Source organism: Podarcis muralis, chromosome 2, assembly GCF_964188315.1.
Source record: "Podarcis muralis chromosome 2, rPodMur119.hap1.1, whole genome shotgun sequence".
Classification (NCBI taxonomy): Eukaryota; Metazoa; Chordata; class Lepidosauria; order Squamata; family Lacertidae; genus Podarcis; species Podarcis muralis.
In genome coordinates, this window is record NC_135656.1 from 80,954,263 (window position 1) to 80,976,905 (window position 22,643).

General features: G+C 41.4%; 1 protein-coding gene across 5 annotated transcripts in view; it reads left to right on the plus strand.

The window, feature by feature from the left end:
* The window catches only part of CACNA2D3 (calcium voltage-gated channel auxiliary subunit alpha2delta 3), a 487,740-nt gene that overhangs the window by 278,432 nt on the left and 186,665 nt on the right, over nt 1–22,643 (plus strand). The window lies entirely within an intron of this gene.

The following is a 22,643-nucleotide window of genomic DNA, read 5'->3' on the forward strand; positions in this document are numbered from 1 at the left end:
TCAGTTATATAGTCATTAGCCTCAGAGGGGAGATATTTCTATCTATTTTTACATAAAAAACTCAATCTTGTTTGAGAAGTGCTCAAGGTTCAGTTTTAAGAAATGTTAAGTGTATTATATTTGCTTGTGCTATATCAAAGTTTTAAACAAGACAGTATAATTAAAAAATAAATAATAAAAATGATTTAATTAAACTTTTTGATGGTGATTTTTTTTTTAAATCATCAGTTTTTATCCATCCTGACAGCTGCCTTTCAAGCATGCCATGTTTGGCATTGCTTTTTCTTCTAATATTCTTTTAATGTTCATAGGATGAGGGGTTCTTCTGCTTTCAAGTCCAGTCTATGAGAGCATTTCCCTGGAGCCAGTCTCCACTTTTGCATCTGCCTCTTGTCCCAAAGGGAAAGGCTATCTGAAGGTTTAAGAATGCCCAGAAGCAAAAGAGAACAGGAATTCACTTCCCCCTCTAATACTTACCGTATTTGTAGTATGCTGGAATCAAAGAGAACAGATTGGGATTTTATGCTCTGTTGCCCCAATTGCAAAAAGTCAGGTCTTTTCAGAGAACATTTGTTAATAGCTGTAAATTAAGTGCCAGTATGGTTTCCAATTGTGTTTGTGTGTTGATGCCATCCATGAGGATGGCAGTTGTCTTATCCTTTTGATAACCTATGATCACAGCTGCTAGATGAGTAGGACTGGGAAATACTGGGTTGCTGTGCAGATTAAAGGACTGATGTCGTTAATGACAGATTTGTTCCTTGCCCTTAACAAATAATTGTCTAAAGCTATTATTTTATTTATGTATTTAAAGTCGCTTTCAGCCATCCTTCTTCAGAATAATTATAAAATGGCTTCCAAAACTAAGAGTAATGTAGTGGTAGTTGTAATAATGTAGTGGTAGTTCAAAAACTTTCCAAGTATTCTTAAGAAACTAACCTTTCTCAATAGGTGTGTGACAGGTAAATTCAGTTAGAGAGTCTGAGCATGATCAAGCCAAAAAGCAGTGGGCTGTTTCCAACTAAACCCTTGTGTGTGCAAAACAACTTCCACGAGTGCAACAGAACTTCTTTTCCCTCTGCGCCGCCATCAACCCCTCTTCCAACTTACAATCACCACCCAAACCCGGAGGAGAATGGTGCCCCATTTGAAGAACAACTCTATTTATTTTTCTCCCCCTAAATCCCTGTGATTGGGGTGTCTGGGGAAACAATTCACTATGACAAAAAGCTACACCTGCCTGCTGCATGAACAAGCTTTCCACCAGTACAGATTATAGAAGTAATTTTTAATATTTATGTTCATCTCACAATGTGCACATATTAACAAGCATTTTTGTAATCTATTGTTTAAACCAATTGAATTAAAATAGGGGGTTGGGATTGGATCTTTTTCATTTTGGGGCATATACAGAATATTCCTGAAATCTGCTTTGCTGCACATAGTTTCTAAAAAGGCTGAAGTCATTGCTAGGAAAGGGAATTATTATGATTCTGTTTCTTCCTTGTTAAAGTGCCAAGAGTCATGCAACTGTCTAGGTCCCCTGGAGCTTTGCATTTCTTGGCTCTGATAAATGAGGGTTAAATAAATCCACCATATATCTATTTCCAAGAGTCATGTCTGCATAGCTCCATTCCATTCCCCTGATTTGTAACTTACTTGAATAAGAAATATCTGGAGGGTCTAACCTGTTATAAATTTAATGGTACATCTGAACAGATAAAGAGGAGCCAGGTTTTTTTTTTTGGGGGGGGGTACATGTGTATATTAATGAAATGGGAGCATCTCTGTCATGAGATAGATAGCTTGAAGGTTTGCATTAGCAGGAGTTTGTTGGGGATGTTATAGTTTGCAAAGGAGAAACAAAACAAAACAAAAAAAGGCCATGAAATCCAATGAATGAAACTGAACAAAATCTCTTTGATTGGAACGGATTGGAATGCTGCCAAAATGGAATTCTGGATATTTATAATAGACATGTGTTGAATGAAGAGCATGAAATGTAGAGCTTTAGTAGTGGTCTACGCCCAAACTTAGCCAAAGTATGCAAAAAAAAAAAAAAAAAGGAAAACGGGGACCATTATTTGAACAGACAACCAATCAATTAAATATTTCAGGGAAAGATGCATTATGATTCTTTCCCACAATTTAAACACCAAAATCTGAGGAAATTCTGTATTTTATCTATCCTTTGAGTTCTTGGTGAGAAATCTAAACTAAAACAGACTGTCTCAGATCTTTTGGTCCTTTATTTTTAGCCAAAAAATTCAATTCAGTTAATTCTTTAAAATGTATTTTCTTTTCTGCTGCTGATAAATATTGGTTTCTACTCCTTGTAGCTTACAGAAAGGGGGAATATCAGAAACCTGATGGAATGGCAATAGTAAGTGGCATTCTGTTATCCCTCAGTGTTAGTTGTTGGCATCCATCTGTCTAGACTCCCTGGACCAGCGGTTCTCAACCTGTTGTTGGACTACAACTCCCATCATCCCTGAGCTCTGGCCTTGCTAGCTAGGGGTGATGGGAGTTGTAGTTCAACAACATCTGGGGACCCACAGGTTGAGAAAGGCTGCCCTAGACTCTAGGGAGACAATGGAAGGGTGTGCCTTTGGAGGTGAAGTCAGACTGTTGGAGAGTTCCAGCACCTGCTGTACAGATTGATACTGGAGGCATTTTTTTTTATTTTTTTTGCATCTGGGGCAGATGAAGGCGTACGGTTTTGCTACTATCGGTGCACTACGGCATTTCTTCTTTTTGCGTTACTCCCAGCCTTCATTCCTCCTCTGGTCACTTCTGGGCAATTGGGAATCCTCTTAAAGCATGAGATTCCAATTCTGCAGAGGTTTATAAACACAGTGGCTTCCAACCCCTGCCCTGAGAAGCAAGCCAGAAACAAGCTGGTGAGGGTTTTCTGAAGGACCATTTTGTCCTAAGAGGAGAGGAGAAGCAGCAATTTAACTTTATATTAATAAACTGTAGTCTTTTCCTTTTACTGATCATTTTTGCAATTCTCTTTGCATAAAAATTGGTATATAAATGCCATAAACAAACAAAACAAACAAACAAAGGAAGCTGCCTTATACCAAGTCAGACTGTTGGTCCATATAGCTCAGTATGGACTGCACTGACTGTCAGTGACTCTCAAGGTTTCAGATCGGAAACATTCCTAGCCCCACCTGGAAATGTCAGGGATTGAATTTCGGACCTTTTGCATCAAAGCAGATGTTCTACCACTGAGCTACAGCTCTTCCTTTAACACAGGAATAGTGTGTAGCCCTCCAGATGTTGTTGGTTTACATATCCCAAACAATGGCAAGCATAACCAGTATTCAGAAATGCTGGGAACTGGAGTTAAACAAAATCTGGAGGGCTTGACATTGGCTGTCCCTGCAACACCAGGGGCTCCAAAAGCCAAGAGAGATGGAGAAGAGGTATTCTGTAAATGGAATACTATCCAGATTTGAATCCTCTCCCCAAACACCAATATGTTATCCTGAGTGTATTGAGTATGGTGACCAAAATTTGCCAGAGTCAAGCTTTAGAAGAGATAAAAAATTTGCCTTCTACTCCATTAACTGTCAGCTTCTCATTAAATGGTTAAGGAAGTGACAGGGCAAAGATGGAAGTATGTTCTAATAATTTACTTTTTAGATCTGTTGCTGGCTGACAGCATTTCAACATAAATTATTATATAATAATTCAGGCCCCGGGGTGCATTTTTCCTCTATTGTCATTCATAAAATTGCTTTGTAGTGTAATTACAGTTTCCTGTTATTGCCTAAAGAATCAGAGCAGCTGCAGTTTAAAGTGAGAAGCTCTCCCCGCCACCTCCTTTTTCGTTCTCCAAATAGAAATTTATTATTTGGGATGAGTTTGGCATTCATGCACTTGGAAAAGCCACAAAGGGAATACCTCTGAGCCAAGCATAAATGTGGCCAGGTGTTGTACAAGCTTCCTTACCTTGGATACTTGGCTAGCGCACTTTGCCTTGCTCTTCTTCCAAGCTTAGCTCTCAGGGGTCAGAATGAGGTTGTGGGAGGTAAGGATGGGACCCTTCCTGAAGGCTCTGACAGGCTGGGACTGCAGGTATCTATGTTCATTGCAGCCCCAATATGTGGGCAAGCTTCTTCCTCAGGAACTGCCCCCTGTGGATAACTACACCTGTACTTGTGCTGAGCAGGACTGGTTCTACCCTTAGGCACAGTTAGACAGCTGCCACAGACGTCTGGTTTTGGGTGTCATGAAAGGGCAGCGTTTTGATGGAAGGCAATATCATGAACGTCACATTAAAATGACCCATGGGAGCTGGTGATCAAATGCTAGAGATCACACCCTTCTGGAAGCGACACCTATTCCTAAATAGATGAAGAAGGGGATAGAGATGTTGAACTTTGGCTGAGGGAAACTTGAGTTGAAATTCCTGTTCAGTCATAAAGAATGATCATGTGGCTTTCCAAGGCACAAGTCCCTCTCCAACTGTGGGGATAATATCACATCATATTGGAAAAACAAGTTAAAGGATTGTGAAGCAGATGAAAAATTGCTATAGGATGGCTAATAAGAGCAATATAACGTATTGCTACTGTTAATAATAAATCCTACATTATACATTGTAGGCTTGTCTCTTCATTGGTCAGTTTTCAATATGAGTTTTATAAACTGAATTATATCCTTTTTATCAAAACTATACAGCATACGTTATTGAACCTCGTGAAGGGAGCTGTGGTTTTCAGAAAGCATTTTGAACACTACATATCCCTTTGTCATTCTAGTTGTGAATCCATCTGTTCCTTACTTTTATCTCTCTCTCTTTGCCCTGAAGGTAGAAATGAGCACTAGTCATTTGCGATAAAACTCTGGATAGATCAGGAGTGTTAAGATGTTAAGAACATTGCTACCTATTAAAATGCCCTAGAGCTCTGATTCATTGCCATTATTTTAAACTTTGTAACTAGGGTAGTCATGCAGGCAGTAAAAAGTCAGGAAAGATGTTCTTTGAATAGACTCAATTATTTTCTTCAAACCTTTGCCACAAGGAAAATGTGTACAGTGATATAGTGTGTCAAGAACATTTCAAAGAAATAAGGCCTCTTCTAAACCGTAGCTCTTTGGGCAAAATGCTTTATTTCTTTTCTTTAAAAAACAACAACCCCAAAAACTTGTGACTTGAAGCTTATTTTTTTCCTGACATTGCTTGCCCTGATATTTAGACATCAGGCTGCTACATCTGTGATCAAGACTCAAGTCTTCAGCACACACTGAGGAAGTGAGCAGGACAGGTGTAGTGCTCATAACTTCTTAAGTCTCCCTCCTAATAAGGCATGTTGATTATTTCTGTATCTGTTCACATAGGGTTGCAATATTCTGAAGAGCAAAATAGAGGACTCTATGATGACTCTCATTTTAAATACCCCTGCTATATGTAGGCTATAGAAACAGTGATATATTGCTGGGGGGGGGGCAGGAGAAGAGAAGAGGGAAGCAAGTCTTCAACCTCCAGTTATGTCTATGTCTAATCCAGCAAGTATAGCCAGAGACATTTTGGCAAATTTAAAAAAAAATCCACCCAGACAGAAATTTCACCCCTGAAAAAGAGTTTGAGAAAGTTGTGAAGTTTTAAAAAAACAAATACCTGCAGAAAGCCGAGCCTCTAAGCCCAGATGTGCAATAGGGTTGGTGGAATTAAACATAGAAAATGATATTCTTGTAAAGAAGCTGGTAAAATGTGGTCTTGACTATGCTACCACTCAGTGGATTTGTAACTGGCTGACTGACCGAACCCAAAGGGTGCTCATCAATGGTTCCTCTTCATCCTGGAGAAGAGTGACTAGTGGGGTGCCACAGGGTTCTGTCTTGGGCCCGGTCTTATTCAACATCTTTATCAACGACTTGGATGATGGACTCAAGGGCATCCTGATCAAATTTGCAGATGACACCAAACTGGGAGGGGTGGCTAACACCCCAGAGGACAGGATCACACTTCAAAACGACCTTGACAGATTAGAGAACTGGGCCAAAACAAACAAGATGAATTTTAACAGGGAGAAATGTAAAGTATTGCACTTGGGCAAAAAAAATGAGAGGCACAAATACAAGATGGGTGACACCTGGCTTGAGAGCAGTACATGTGAAAAGGATCTAGGAGTCTTGGTTGACCACAAACTTGACATGAGCCAACAGTGTGACGCGGCAGCTAAAAAAGCCAATGCAATTCTGGGCCTCATCAATAGGAGTATAGCATCTAGATCAAGGGAAGTAATAGTGCCACTGTATTCTGCTCTGGTCAGACCTCACCTGGAGTACTGTGTCCAGTTCTGGGCACCACAGTTCAAGAAGGACACTGACAAACTGGAACGTGTCCAGAGGAGGGCAACCAAAATGGTCAAAGGCCTGGAAACGATGCCTTATGAGGAACGGCTAAGGGAGCTGGGCATGTTTAGCCTGGAGAAGAGGAGGTTAAGGGGTGATATGATAGCCATGTTCAAATATATAAAAGGATGTCACATGGAGGAGGGAGAAAGGCTGTTTTCTGCTGCTCCAGAGAAGCGGACACGGAGCAATGGATCCAAACTACAAGAAAGAAGATTCCACCTAAACATTAGGAAGAACTTCCTGACAGTAAGAGCTGTTCGACAGTGGAATTTGCTGCCAAGGAGTGTGGTGGAGTCTCCTTCTTTGGAGGTCTTTAAGCAGAGGCTTGACATCCATATGTCAGGAGTGCTCTGATGGTGTTTCCTGCTTGGCAGGGGGTTGGACTCGATGGCCCTTGTGGTCTCTTCCAACTCTATGATTCTATGATTCTATTCTATGATTCTATGATTCTATGACTCTTCCTGCTTTCAAGGTTGCACTCTGTGATTGGTATCCATTTGTCATTGTTTTGAATTGGTCTTTTCCTGAGAGATGCATGCCATTCTGACAAGATTTCCTTATAGGCTGCAACTGCACTGAAAGCCATACCAGGGTTACAAGGATGGGCCTTGGGTTCACCTGCTCTCATCTCACCTCTCCTCCTCTTTCTGTGCATGGCTACTCTCATTTACTCATTGAAGCTTAGCCCCAGACAAGTTGTGTATAGGATTGCAGGTAAGTATACATTGGGATGCGGGTGGCGCTGTGGGTTAAACCACAGAGCCTAGGACTTGCTGATCAGAAGGTCGGCGGTTCAAATCCCCACAACGGGGTGAGCTCCCATTGCTCGGTGCCTGCTCCTGCCAACCTAGCAGTTTGAAAGCACGTCAAAGTGCAAGTAGGCAAATAGGTACCAATCCGGCGGGAAGGTAAACGGCGTTTCTGTGTGCTGCTCTGGTTTGCCAGATGTGGCTTAGTCATGCTGGCCACATGACCCGGAAGCTGTACGCTGGCTCCCTTGGCCAATAAAGCGAGATGAGCGCCACAACCCCAGAGTCGGTCACGACTGGACCTAATGGTCATGGGTCCCTTTACCTTTACTTACACATTGAACCCACCAAATTTACTTCTGAGTAGACAACATACTATTGTACTATTGCGTTTTTATCATGCTCCATCCATTTTTACTTTTCTTTTCAATAAAAATACAGTCACCAAAAAGATTGTGGCCCTTCCCTGATGAATTTCTTGGAGGAGGAAAGTAGGTTATATAAAGTCCAACCTAGGGTCCCTTCTTTTTCTTTCAGTGTTTGGAAACCCTGGGGCAAGGACAACCTGGGTTTGTTGTGTAATTAAAATATGACTAAATGCTATGGGACATATGAAGCTGACTTATGCTGAGTCAGACAATTGACCCATCTAGTATTGCATACTCTGACCAGCAACACCTCTCCAGAAGATTTCCAAAACCTTTCAACTTGAGATCGTTTAACTCGGGGGGTTGGGAAATTGTGGTTCTCCAGATGTTGGTCTTCCAGCATCCCTGACCATTGGCCAAAATGGCTAGAGCTGATGGAAGTTGGAGCCCAAGAACATCTGGAAGGTCACAGGTTCCTGCATTAACTGGAAATCCTGGGATCTGAACCTTGGACTTCCTGGATGAATCAGTTTGAATCAGGTTGCCGCTGCTACATATGGAAATCTCCCTAATTGTTATCAAATGCGGAAGTCCTCATGTCTTCATTTTGTTTTGTATTTTCTCCACTGCTCATTTTTCTTCACTTATTACGAAGAGAGATGGAATTCCTCTGTTTAGGCTATGTGTTTTAGGCTAAAACCATGTTTACATAATACTCATCTGTTTTCCCCTGTGTATAATGCATTAATGACATTTCTCTCTCTCTCTCTAATGGTTTGGACAGAAGAAAATGTAAATGAAAGGGATAGCAAACAGGTTGTTTTTACAGTTAAAAACACAGAATTTCAAATATATTTTATTAAACCCCACTAAAGAAAAAAGGTAGTAACAATTCTAAACCCAAAGAATAATTTGCCAAATGAGTTTCTTTGTTAAGGTCTGAGAGATTAGGTTTAAGAACTGGGAGATTCTATTGTCGTTTCTTTAATGGTATTAGTATTATTATTATTTTATTATTTATTAAATTTCTATATTGCCCTTCATCCAACGATCACAGGGTGGTGTACAATATAAAAACACGAAATGCATACTGTAATAACAAACAGAAACAATACCACCCCCTAGTTTAAAAGGCATCACATGAAGTTTAATTTACATCATTTGCAGATAATTTATTTCTCGAACATTGCAATTGTAATCATAGCGCTAATCCAAGGCAGGTGAAAGGGATGAGCAAAGTTGGGTCTGGAAAAGTGTCATCAGTTGCCTTCCCAAAGAGAGAGTAGAGAAGGAGTGGCAGATAGGATCTAGGACTTTTCAGCAGCCCATTTCAGGGACTGATGGCCTGGTTGGCTACCTGCCAATCGCTCCTCAGAGTGACCTAAACATTCACTAGATTTTATTTCACACCTGCACATATCAGTCTCTATTCCACTCCCACCATAAGAAGTAATTTAGCTGGGCAAGAATGGCTGTGCTGAAATGGACATCTCATAGTCGACACCAAGCCTTCTGCATTCCCTTCCCGTGATCCTCCCTTCTCTTTTTCTCATTAGCCTCGTTAAACAAACAAACAAACCAAAACAAAACCACTCAGCTTCTTAAGGTAGGGAAAGCCTCTAAAGCACCATCAGTTGCAAGATGTTGCCGCTAGTGGAAAAAATGGTTAGAGCTCTTTGATGCAAGGAAGAAGTTTAATTGCCCACTAGAGGATCTTTGACTCCTGGAATTCACAGAGGGGTAAATTGAATTGGAACACACTTTAAAAGTAAACCAGCAGGTTTTAGCCGTTTCTACTTTTACATTAAAAATGCTTTCAAAGAAATGTGATTTGGAGGAAAATGAATTATGGTTTGCTTCTTCTGGCTGATTGCTAAGAATACATTGGGTCAAGGGTTGCTTTGATGTGCATTTAGAAATGGTGTCCGGTATAACAAAAGATACTGAATTAGACAGAGAAGGGCATGGACAATGGAAGAATGGAGACCACCTAATGGTTTACAGTTGTTTATCATATTAATGATAAATTGTTTTTAAATGATTGTTCCCCCCCCTGTTTTTAGCTGTTAGTATTATAGCTATAAGCTGCCTTGGGTCACTGTCGGGGGAAAGGCAGGATATTAGCAACATCAACATTCTGTAAAGCCCAACAACTGCGAGGCAAATGTAGTTTTATCAGTGTGGAGGGACACACACACACATGTTCATATTTTGCATAGAAAAAATAACAACAGCTCCCCAATTAGCTGTCTGTGTATTCAGTTTCTACCCTGAAAAACATTTGCAACATTTAGCAGGCTGCTACCAAGTATCTCTAGGTACTTTTCTTCATGTCATACCTCATCCCATTTGATGGAGACATTTTTTGGAATACAGGGTTGTGTACAATGCTGCCCATTCCACTTGTAGAACAAACTTATGTTTGTGCAGTGGAACTTCTGCCTCTTCTCCACTGTAGGCTTCCCCTGTGCACCTCAAAATCTGCTGCAAAGAATTAGGGAACCATTCTGAGCAGATTTCGGGGGGCACATTGGGAGAGGAAAGGAAGGAAAAGTCCCATTATGCAACCTAAACTCCAAACACGCAGTGTTGTGTTTCTCTTTCCGTAGATGAACCTTATTCCCAGCTCTGTGTTTCTTAGATATGCCTCCATTATTCAAACTGAGCATAATCCACACCCTAATGATTCACAGAGTTTCTGAGCCACAAGAGATCTTCTTGGAGGGTGATTATTCCAGTGCTAGCAATTATGTAGGACAATCTTCTGTACAAAATGCCCTAAGTTATTTTCTTTCTTTTAAGTTTAAAGGAATTGTTTAATGCCTGCCCAACTCCATGTTCCACAATTAATTAAATTTTTTAAAGAAATTATTTTTATGTTCAGAATAATTGTTTCCCCACCCCACCCCTGCTTTTCTTTCACAACCAAATTGGTCTTGAAAGCAATATGTGAAATTTTGCAAACTGAATTTCTTCTGAATTTGAAACATCCATTATGATTTCAACAAGTTTGCATTGGTACAAATTAATCCAATAGCTTCCAGGAAGAATTAGGCAAGTGACAAATTGCGGTTGCTTTCTTCAACAGAATTCTTCTGAATGCGAAAGCTTCAGTCTCTTCAGTCTGAAAATGAAGCTGTAGCCTTCAATGACCTGTCTAATGAAAGGCTTAAACCACAGTGTCAAGCAGTTTTTTGCTGTCTTTAGGAATTTGTTCCATATTCATGGCCTTCCTTAGTTTAATGTAAACAGGCACCCCAGCAGCTGTGTCCCCTTAAGCAGTTTTTTATTTAGCATCTGGGTTGTACACGTCACTTGGTAGCCATGGATTTTCAATTTTTCCTTGTGCCAAGGGGGCAGTGGGAATAATTTGACTGCTCATTAATTTGAGAGAAATATGAGCTGTGTAAGTCAGACAACATGAGTCTTCTGTATGGTGTCGTACAAGGATAAGCGGATCATGGTAGAAGCAATTTGCCCTGTCCCAAGGGTGCCTTAGACTTTTAATAAGCTAGTTATGAAAATTCTATTTCTTTGCCATTTAAAGAGTCTAATTAGTGCCTGTAATATAACTGGAGTGGATGAAGGTTAACGTTAGGCCTCCAGAGGCTTTTCACATTCAGTTACAGATAGAAATCAGGTAACAGTTTGTAGCTAATTAGAATAGTGTATTAAATATTCAGTCCATCTTGATTTGACTCTAGGAGCGCATGGATTCTGTGAAGCTACAAAAAATGATAAAGGGGAGTTAATTTTTAATTTTTAATCAAAGATAAAGACAATGTACTGATTTCAGTTTTGAGTACGGTATGCTGATAGCCTAAGAAGCAATTGCCTCACAGTCTGCTGAAACATCAAGATAAAGGGAGTTGACTTAATTTCATCACTCCTTGCATTTTGAAGCCTGAAATACTTCCCAGCTGTCTAATTAACACAGATTTTCAATATTTATTTTGTATTCTGCTTGTGTGATGAAGCCACTGGCACTGATTGCATGAGCTGCTGTGAATAGTTCAATTTGTGAACAATTCAAGCTGTCCGGGAAGTGGGGGGCGGGATAGTCAGAATGTTTGCAACAGAGATGGAGAAACGAGGCAAGAAAGAGCACTGAAGAAACTCATAGCGCTTTAGAGCTGAAGGTACTGGCTAAAAGAAATGGAACAAAGGCCCCTTCAAACTGGTGATTTCTGCAGGTGCATTGTGCAACATGTCACTGATGCAGTAATAGTGAATTAGTGGTGGGTTTATACTGGGCTGTCCGCACATAATTCCAATTTATTAGTCGTTCAGCGATGCTTTCCCAACATTGCTGGAGTCACTCATGTGCTATGGTACAGCAAAAGCAGGATCAAGAGCAAACTCCCCTCCGCCCAGGACATTTGTGGTATGAAAAGTTCCAGGAAGTCAGCAGGATGCTACAGGACATGCACCAATTGGAAGCCAAGCAGTATGTCCACCCCATAACTTTTGCATGTGCAAACAGTATTGAAAGTGGGATTGTGTATTACAAGCATCCTGATACAATCAGGAGTGCAAATCATCATGAATGCACAATAAAGAAGGCATCCAGAGGTCTCCAAAGTGGACTGTGGGCAGTGAAAACAGGCATCCAAGGAAAACATGGGCATCTGAAAGAGTAGGGAAACCAAGGAGGGCTGAGGCAAAATCTCAACTGTAGGGTAGAACTATGTATGCAGTTGTCCTGAGATCCTTAGAAGATGCAAGAGGAACACAGCACGCCAACAGCTGTATTTTGCTGGGCAAACCATCTAGCGCAGTATTGCCTTCACTGCAGGATTGTCTTCACTTCCAGGGTTTCAGATGGGAGTCTTTCCCAGCTGCACCTGGAATTGCCAGTGATTCATCTCGGAATTTTTTGTATGCAAAGCATGCACTGTACCACTGAGCTGTGGCCCTTGCCCTGATAGTTACTTAACAGTTAATGTAGGTAATATATTTCAGGCCAAATACATTACTCAGTTACAAATATTGCTAAATTCAGGAAGGAAGGCAGGGAAGCTATTAACCTCAAGGCTGAAACCCCATCACTCATTTTAGAATTTTAGGAAACTTTGCATTCTGCTTTTGGCCTCAGAATCTGTATCTTTAATCTGAGATTTTCTCTCCAGCATTTCTGATGCTATCAAATCTCTGGCAGGTAGGTAGACAATTAGTGGCAAACCTTTCAAATGTCACCTTATTTTGTTACCTCGCTGTCTTGGTTGACAATTTTTACAAAATGGTTTATAGCTGCAATAATCCCCTCCAAACCAGTTGTTATGAGAGATAAGAGCTTGTTATCAGTGTGTTTATCACCTTTGACTTCACATTGGGCTATTACAAAACAAAAGAATGAACTGGAGTAAGGCTGCCAGGTGTATTAAATTATATTATGAATTATAGAGATTCTATGATGGGGATTAGTGTCCAAAGAAAATCGCAGCAATTGCCAAACTCATTATCTGATAGGATTGCAGCCTGGACAGAATCCCAGGGGTAAAAGGTCAGCACTTTATCCATTATGTCATCCCACTAATCTCTGTCTGCTGTGTGCAGAGTGCAATATATTGTGAATGTCTCTCCCTGATTCCCTGCAACATCCTGCAGCTATCTTGAGTATCTGGAGTAAATAGGGGAGCTTATAACTTTGGCTGGGGGGGGGGATCAGGCTGACTGAGCTCTATCTTGCTTGACAGACATAAAACAAGACCAATGTACCTTTGGCTGCTTAGTTCACCTGCACTACTGTTGCTCCTGTAACTTCTACATGCTTCATTTGGGTTAATGACAAAGTTCTTTTGTGTCTAAATTGTTTGGTCGCCTGTGTGTTAAAACACGATTAGTTTTGTCATGCCAAGCTTGAACTTAAGATATATTTCCCCCACTTCTGAAATACCCTTTTCAATAAACCACTTTGTATATCAGTGCAAACCCTTGGAAGCAAACCATTTGGCTGAAATACACATTAGACTCAAACCTGTGGCTGACACCTCATTTCTTCCCCACCCGCTGCAAGTAGGAAGGCAGCGTGGATACTTGGAATGTGATGGAATCTAACTATTATAGGGGAGGGGAAAGGAGGAAATGTATTATGGTACTGTGGCATTAGCTACACTCTGTAGTTACAGAGATTGTAATTAGTTACAGTCTAATTCAACCTGGCCAGAAATGACACATTCTGAAAATCAACTGGTATGGAAGATGCAACTGGTGCAGAATGCAGCAGACAGGGTGTTGGATGGTACTACTGGCTAGTCGCGTATAATACCATTTCTTAAAGATTTAGGCTGGTTGCTAGTGGGTTCCCAAGCCAAGTTTGAGGAGCTTATGTTGACATACAAAGCACTAAATGACCTGGGCCTCAAAATCTGAAGGGGTGCATCCTCCAATGCAGATATGCTCAGATGTTGAAATCTTCAGGAGAGGTCCTGCTAGTGGTTCCACTGCCATGTGAAGTTTGTAGGGCAGTGGTGTGGTCCCCAGGCTATGGAATACCATCTCTGAGGTGCATCTGGCCTCAGCAGTGTATATATTTTGACATCAGGTCAAGGCATACTTTTTGGCACAGGGACTGGAAGATGCTACATGTGTTAAGCTTTATGTAACCACACCCTGGGACTGCATGGCAAAGAGTGGCCTATAAACACCCATAAATAAAGTCATATAAACATTCTTCAGCACCTTATTATTTTTCTTGCTTCCTCATCTCTTGAGGGTGCTCAAGTTGAATATGCATGATAACGCTTTTCCATATTGATGTTGTGGGTACTGAAGAACTATTTTGGGAATCCTGCAGGCCAACAAATGTATACACAATGCTGTGTAACCATATATGAAAAAAATAAGGCAGTTCCTTCCAGGCTACATTCATTACATTGCAAAGTTTGGTATTTGTGCTAGTTTTGCTTAAGAAATCAAGCAGTCTGGTCAGAAGGATTGGCTTGAAAAGTGAAGTTTACTTGTCAAGCACCATTTTTCTGACTTAGGTTTCAAGTTCCCTGAAATTCAATCCCAGAAAGCTGTTCTTGCCTGGCTGGCCAAGGGAAATCAAGCCTGCACTTGAGAGAATGTGTGGAGTGACTATAGCTCTGTAGTAGAACTATGTTAAGCATGCAGGAGCTTTCAGATTCAAATCCGGGCATATATGATTAAAGGATCCCAGAAGGAAGGTTTTGAAAGGTCTCTGCCTGATTTACTTGGAGACCTCTACTGATCCAAGCAGACAGAAGATGATTAGGCCAGTGGTGTAACCCATTAGGCTTGTTTTCATGTAACACTAAACCAACTGTGGCTTAGCGCAAACTAGCAAGCATGCTTTGCTCCTTCCTGATTCTAATACTGCTGTGTTATACCAAGAGCTTGCAGTTTGTCTGGAGATAGGTAAACCATTAGCCCCAGTTTGGACACCAGGCTAAGTCAAACTGAGCTCAGAGAAGAACCAAACTGGCTGTGATCTCTGCTCTAGGAGCTCACATTTTTACTTATTCATGCTAAGTCATAGTTTGGCTTAGTGTTATGTGCAAACTGGGTCGCCATAAGGAAGCTTCATCTGTTACTGTAAGTTCACTGTTTTCTAAAACATGTTTATTTTGGGTGACACCGGCGTGGAGTTCTTGTTGGTTCTATTATTCCCTACTGGATCTGTCTTCTACCTTTACCTGTTGTACTAAACTTCTAGGCGTGTGTCTCCACTGATTATTTTGTTTATTCTTCCTCTAGGTGTTATGAAGCCATTGTTGAGGGGAAAGAAAAGTTTTTTTGGGTGCAGTGGGTGGGTACTGACTATCAGATAATTTTTAAGTCTTAATGAAATTGCTGTGCCAGGAAAGCAGAAATGCTTGTGCTGATGGAATGATATCCTTACCTTTGTGTTGAATTCAACCCCTTTATCTAGGATGGGTGTCTGGGACTGTCAGGGCTCTGAAGTGTGTGGGGTGGAGGCAGGGGACCAGGGGAGTGACCCAGGAGAGGGACTAGCCAGGGCAGGTGGAGGAGGAAGAGTCAGGCTGTCCGAGAAAGTGTGCAGGATTTGGTAGAAGAAGAGGCTATTCTGCTGTTAGATGAGTCAGTAGACTACCCACCTTTGCCTGCCCTGCTGTCTTCTAGAACCAGGAGGGGCTTGAAGTGAGAAGAGCAGTGGCAACTTCAGCACAGGAGAAAAATCAGCTTATGGGCGTGCAGCCCATCAAGGGAGGGTATGTAAGCTGGAAGAGGGGAAGGGTCTCAACGTTGCTGCAACTGCTCTGTAGCGCACAGATCTGAGGGACAGGTGCCTGGTGACTAGAAGCGTGTGTGTGCATGTGCATCTGCAGCACTGTGGAAGTTGCTGTAAGTGCTTCCTTTGTCAATAAAGACTTAGCTATCAGACATGTTCCTTCTTTAGCTGGGCTTGGCCAGGACAAGAGGCTGTAGATCATTGCTGATACGTACAAATTATTTTGAACTGGGAGTTGTAAGTGACAACAAGTTAAAATTGCTCAGACGTATCCCCAGTGATTTAAATCCCAACCTAGACACTGACACTTCCCTCTGACAGGCCTTGGGTGGCAGGCCTGTGCTCGCTTACAGACAGCACCCCAACAGCTATTCACCACCACCAACTGGGCAGACAGTAAAGACTATGACAGAGAGATGGACTGCAGCCAATTCCTTTTGTTTAAGCATGTGCCAAATGCTTATGCGTTTGAAAGACAGGGTGTGTGGGAATGGAGGGCCAGTATATTAGATGGATTCGTGGGGTGTGTGTGTGTGTGTGTGTGGGTGTGGGTGTGTGCAAACTAATCCCTCTTAATAGAAGCCATCCCAGAGGATGGACAAGTACTGGATGCACTGTGATGTTGTTCCCAGCTGCAGAGCTCCTATATAAGACCAGTTGGTAGTCATTCACTTATTTTAGATGACAGTCAAACACCCACCAGGTTGAAAGCTAAAATGTCCCCTACCCACAGAGAATAGTCCCCCTACTCTTCAAGTATGCAGCTCTTGATATTTTGTCCTTTGAAACTCATTTGGAGCCACTGACAACTGAATCGCCTTTGATTTGCACCATGCCACCCATACAGTGGTACCTCAGGTTAAGTACTTAATTCGTTCCAGAGGTCCGTTCTTAACCTGAAACTGTTCTTAACCTGAAGCACCACTTTAGCTAATGGGGCCTCCTGCTGCTGCCGCACTGCCGGAGCACGATTTCTGTTCTTATCCTGAAGCAAAGTTCTTAACCTGAAGCACTATTTCTGGGTTAGCGGAGTGTGTAACCTGAAGCATATGTAACTCGAGGCACCACTGTAGTTCCATTCCTTTGACACACCAATCCGAGTGGATACTGAACTGAGACAGGACCAAGGACCTGCCAATTACCTATATGGTATAGGCTGTATCTATCTTTGGTGTATCTTTGCTCACAGATACAGGGATAGACGCAGGACATCTAACAATTCCTTTCAGTGCTTGCTGGACCACGCTGGCTCTCATGTTCTTAAGTACACAGCAAAATATGTGCTCAAAGGCACAAGTGCATCAAAAGTCTGCTGAGCCCTTTCATGGTACTTAGGGCTACTCTACAGACTTGTGAATTGTTTTTAAGTGCTTTGAGGATCTCTAAAAGGAGTATGCAAAGAACTACTTGGTTGTCCTTTTGGCTATTGACTAAATAAAGTCTAACATGGCTCTGTTGTTTTTTATTTGCAATAAAGACAGCTGTCATTTCTTGGGAGAAAAGTGAGTAAGGAAATCTATTCAGACAGTACTGTCCGTGGAATGGCTTGCAGCTGTAGGCAAAGGTCTCTGTTTCCCTGGCGGCTATAAGCCAAAGTCCCCTCCTTTCCCTCTAGTAAATTTAAGTAGTTAAGATTATTATTTGGCCAGCTGTTGCGCATCACACAGAGACTTCGGGCCTCCAGAAACATTCAGCAGGGAATAATGAGCCTTCCACTGTCAGCTGCAGGAGGATGTATCCTATAGCATTATCTTTTAACTGAGGCTGCAATCCTAGGCTGCATGCTTTTTTAGGGAGTGAGAATTTAGGGGGGCTTTCTTCAGAGTAACTATGCTTAGGATTGTGCTACCCCCCAAGCCAATGCCCACTGCTGGATTGCTGCATCTGAAGGATCAGGACAAAAGGCTTTCTTCCATTTTTTTAAAGTAACACATAGAGAAGGACGCTTGACAAAGGAAAATCACATGCTTTCTAGAGTGGGTGTCCACAACTTGGCACTCACAAAGCCAAAAGCAGCTTGCCAACATTGCTCACCATTGTCCAAACAGACCTGCTGTTTTTTTATGCCAGACTGGGGGGGGGGAGAGGAATATTATTAAGCACTTGCATACATTCATGTGCAAAATGTTTCTCAACCTCCTCTCCTTCATGGTACCTCTTCGCTAATTACTGTGGTTTTTCTCCCTCGTTTTAAATTGATTATGTTTTATATATTGTTATACTTCTGGAAGCTGCATTGGGAGATTGTACCCTGAAAGTCGGTTTACAAATATTTCACACAAATAAATACTGAATAAATTATAAATAGTATTGCCAGTCATTCTTGACTACTGCTACAGTGCAACCCCACCCTGCTGTCCTTTTGCTGTTCATTGGACAGTGATCCCAACGAAAAAGGACAATATTCTCATGCAGCCAGTTCAGAGTGAGGACATTAAGCACTACCCTCATTCTGAATGTGAGCTTGAGAGCCCTGTAAGCACCAATAGCGATATTCTAATCTGAAATATCACTCACGCAATAATATTTCACTGGACTGCTTTTTTAAAAAAAGAATTATTAGAACACTTGAATTAGTCTGAGGAGACTTGAGTTCAAATCCGCAAATACTATTTTTCAACCTATCACAGTGTTTGTATGAAAATCAAATGTGTATGCAGGGGCAGTCATTATCTGCAAAATATTTACCACGGGACAGTGATGATGTCCTAAGCAAGGGAAGGTCAACAGGACAAGGCACAACAATTAAGGCAACAGTCAGCACTTCGGAAGATCAAGGTGTGGGTTCAGGACCATGGATAGTGCTCCTGCAGCTGAACAAACATCCAAGTTGTCTCAGCAACTGGCTGAGTTTTATAGCAGGCCTAGGAAGTCATTGACTGGAATACTCATCCCCTGAGTGCTGCCTCCTGACCATTTAAAGGAATGGTTTCTTCTTCAGCCATTGACTGCAGAAGCAGGTAATGGGTTCTCAGCTGTGGGAATCTCTCGTGATTCTCTAGGAAGTCTGTGGCCAGCCATCAGAGTCTTACAGCAGAGAGGTCTTTGAGCAGTGCTCTGGGGAGGGCAGTGGAGCTTTGGTGCCTGTGGATAGACACAGGACATACTAGGGCATGGATGCATCTCCTCTGTAGAACTGCAGTTGTAAGAGGACTCTGAAGAGTCATGGTCTGGGGTCATGACAGCATGTACACCAACCCAAGCTCATTGGATGAAGGGTGTAATTGAATTTAAATAATGAATAATTTGTCTTTCTAAGATGCTGTTCTCCCTTCTCACAAAATATTCCCAAAGGTAGGAGCCAGACACCTCATTTATAAATGTGATTTATAATCTTTGAACCCTTCAGACCTGTAAGAGTAGCAAGTTAACTGGGGGGAAAACCACATAGATGGGATTTGGACAGAAGGCTGTGTAAATAAATCTGTCGTCTAACTCAAGGCAAGCCGGAGTAATAAAAATGACTTGGCCAAGAGAAAATGCTAAGTGGAAAAAGAAAGACAACTCTTAATTATTTGTACTTCTCATAACACCAAAGCACTACAAGCCAGTAGGGGCTGTAGGGCATCCATATCAAAGTTGCAAACATAGCAAATGCAGAGCTGTAACAAAGCCAGGATTATTGTTATTTCCTTTTTCTTTTTAGGCAATATATGCTTGTGGTCCAATATTTCAAAGTTACATAAAGCAGTGCTCACAACTGAAAACTAATGTTTCTGCCGAAGCATACTTCCTCTCCCACAGAGGATAATCTCTACGAGGCGTAGTAGGTCGTTTAGGCCTCATAGGCTTAAGGCTGAAAATTAAAATATTTCATTTTTGGCTGCTCTCCCAAGCACCTGAGTTCCATATCTGTGTAACGCGGGGTCATGTGCTACACATGGGGAGCAGCCTGGGTAGATGGCAATTTTATACAATCAGTTTAAGAGTACAACTCTGCTTCTTTGGCTCAACAAAAAATCAATGGAGAACATGTGTGACTGATTGCTCATTAACTTTGTATTAGAGATACTGTGACACTTGTGCATATTTCCCACATAATCTACCTACTATTTCAATGTAGTGGTATGCTCACTGAAAATCAGTACAGCAGGCATTTCCCATAAAATGTGCTGATCACACTGCAAAAGACTGTTGTATTTATTTTCCGTAGCAGTCCGATAAACATTTAAATAATCATAATCTAGGTAAAGGTAAAGGGACCCCTGACCTTAAGTCCAGTCGCGAACGACTTTGGGGTTGCAGCGCTCATCTCGCTTTATTGGCCGAGGGAGCTGGCGTACAGCTTCCAAGTCATGTGGCCAGCATGACTAAGCCGCTTCTGGCGAGCCAGAGCAGCGCACGGAAACGCTGTTTACCTTCCTGCTGGAGTGGTACCTATTTATCTACTTGTACTTTGATGTGCTTTTGAACTGCTAGGTGGACAGGAGCTGGGACTGAGCAACGGGAGCTCACCCCATCGTGGGGATTCGAACCGCTGACCTTCTGATTGGCAAGCCCTAGGCTCTGTGGTTTAGACCACAGCACCACCCTCATCATAATCTATTCACAGTTAAAGGTGAATTTTCAGTGCAGTAACTATTCTGATAAAACAAAATGAAATATGAATGCATATTTATGCAAACATTGGAACTGGAAACATTTCCCCTCCTTCAAGGTCAGTTTGGCTAGTGGCCTTGAAGGCCTTTCCTTAATGTCTTATGTTTTGCTGTGTTTTTATATTTTGTTGGAAGCAACCCATTGTTGTTGTTGAAATATCCCTTCTTGAGGTAACAGATCTGGAGAGAGGGGATAACCATGAAACACAGTTAAAAGCCCTATTGGCAAAAATGCATACTCGAATATAGAAAGGGCAAGGTACCCAAAAGAGCAAAAAACAAACCAGGATTACAAAAGAGTGGGTCCTTGCTGCTGCTTTATACTTTAAATAGGTGAACGCTGTAAATTTTGTGATTATACAGAAGGAGAGTGTACTGCCTCCAAGTATTTTTTTAAAATATATATATATAATATGGTGCAGCATGAAGGCTGGGGAATTGTGACTCTTGCCACTAGCTGTATCACAAACAATATGCAAGATGAGCTTCACAAAATCATGTTGCACCTTGCAGTTCAGTGGCAACAAATAATACAAAGTTTTAAATTTTCTTAGGTACTAAATATTAGGACTTGTATTTGTCTACATTCTGCAGTGGTGGTTGGAGATGGGAAGATAAGATTCAGCATCCTCCACATAGAACTGATAAAATCCTGTCCTTTTCTTGTAGCAGTCTTCAATACACAGTTGTTGAAAGTTGATTACTTGCATCTAATTAAGTCTGCTGCTCTGGCCTGTTGCCACATTTGTCTATCCTTCTCTCTGTTCTCTTTTTATTAGGAACATCGTTGCTTTTTTGATTATGCGTAGATTAAAGGAAACCATCAGACATAAATCTACCTGATGAATTCATTCTCTGCTTCGAGTATATTTTAGCTCAATCTTCCCAGAGATAAACATTGACAACAATTTATGTAAAAATTCTTTTTCCTTTCCTTTCCTTTCCTTTCCTTTCCTTTCCTTTCCTTTCCTTTCCTTTCCTTTCCTTTCCTTTTTTTTGGGGGGGAGTGTCTGGTGGTATGCCCAAACATTATTGGCTTATGCTGAATGTGTAAAAGGAAGTTCTTCTTGCCATTTCTCTTATTAAAGCTCCATTTGGGCACTTGAGTTCCATAGCCAAACACCTTGACCTTTGGCCAAGGAAAAGTGGAGAGAGGGATAAATAAAGGCACTGTACTGAGAGCTGGGCATGCAAAATAAATAAATGAAAGCAATCCTTTTCATTTCAAACTGGATTTCAAAAACTGGTTTGGGGAGGAAGTAGGGATGTTGTCAAGTTTGATAACAATAAACTTGGTAGAGGAGGATGAATGATCCAAACCTATGTTGACTGGTGGTGTGTGAGTACAGTGAATGAATTCATATCCTTCTTTACAGTTTCATTTTAGTTTTGCATTGACGCTGAATCCTTCTCCTGCAAAGAGATGGCCTGGCCTCAGTTATCCAAGCACTGGTAACATCCCATATGGCTTACTGCAGTGTATTAGATAAAGAGGCTGACTTTGAAGTTTCTGTCAATGCTAATTACAGCAGCTGATTACTGAGCGAACCTAAGGTGTGTTCTGAAAGCATATGAGGCCACAATAACTTGTGGAAGGTGAGGAGATCTGGGTCTGGCCAATGCCTAAATGGAACCACGTGTATGCTGGCTTGGGTTCCATGGTAGAAGATGAAAGACTAATGCTAGAACAGAATACATTGGCTTGTAGTTCCCAGCCTGTTTCTGATACATTTCAAAGCTGTAAATGACTTGGGACAAGCATTCTTCAAAGGACACTTTCGCGCACACGAACCTGTTCAGGCATTAAGATTTTTCCAGAGGTCATTCTTCAGGTCACCAAGAGCAAGGTGGCCATGTGTCCTACTTCACAGTGGATAAATCTCTATTGGAAGGGCTGTCATAGGACAGTCATATGAAGTAGTCCTCTATCTGAAGGGCTGTTCAGTTTAAGTCCAGTTTAATGATAAGAAGGGGGACAGCAGAGTGAGCAATCCACAGGTCATCTGGTCACAGTATTTTGCACTGTGGTGAAATTGTACTTCCATTAAAATTATAGCAATTATTTCTAATTTTGCACCTTTATACATAAATTAGTTTATGTAATTTTTGTAAATCTGTGCCCTCTTTTAGATCTCTCTCTCTCTCTCTTTAAAATGATTCATGTCCTTTTTTTTTTTTTTTTTTTTTTGGTGCTGTGTAAGTGGCCACCCTGACCCAGTGTAAGGCCTGTGACAAGGCCTTTTTGGCTGCAGTTTAGTGCATGAAGTCTTCACAAAGTGCATAAACAGGGACAGTGATTTACCAGGGACACCTAACAACAGCAACTAAAATAGGGCTGTCT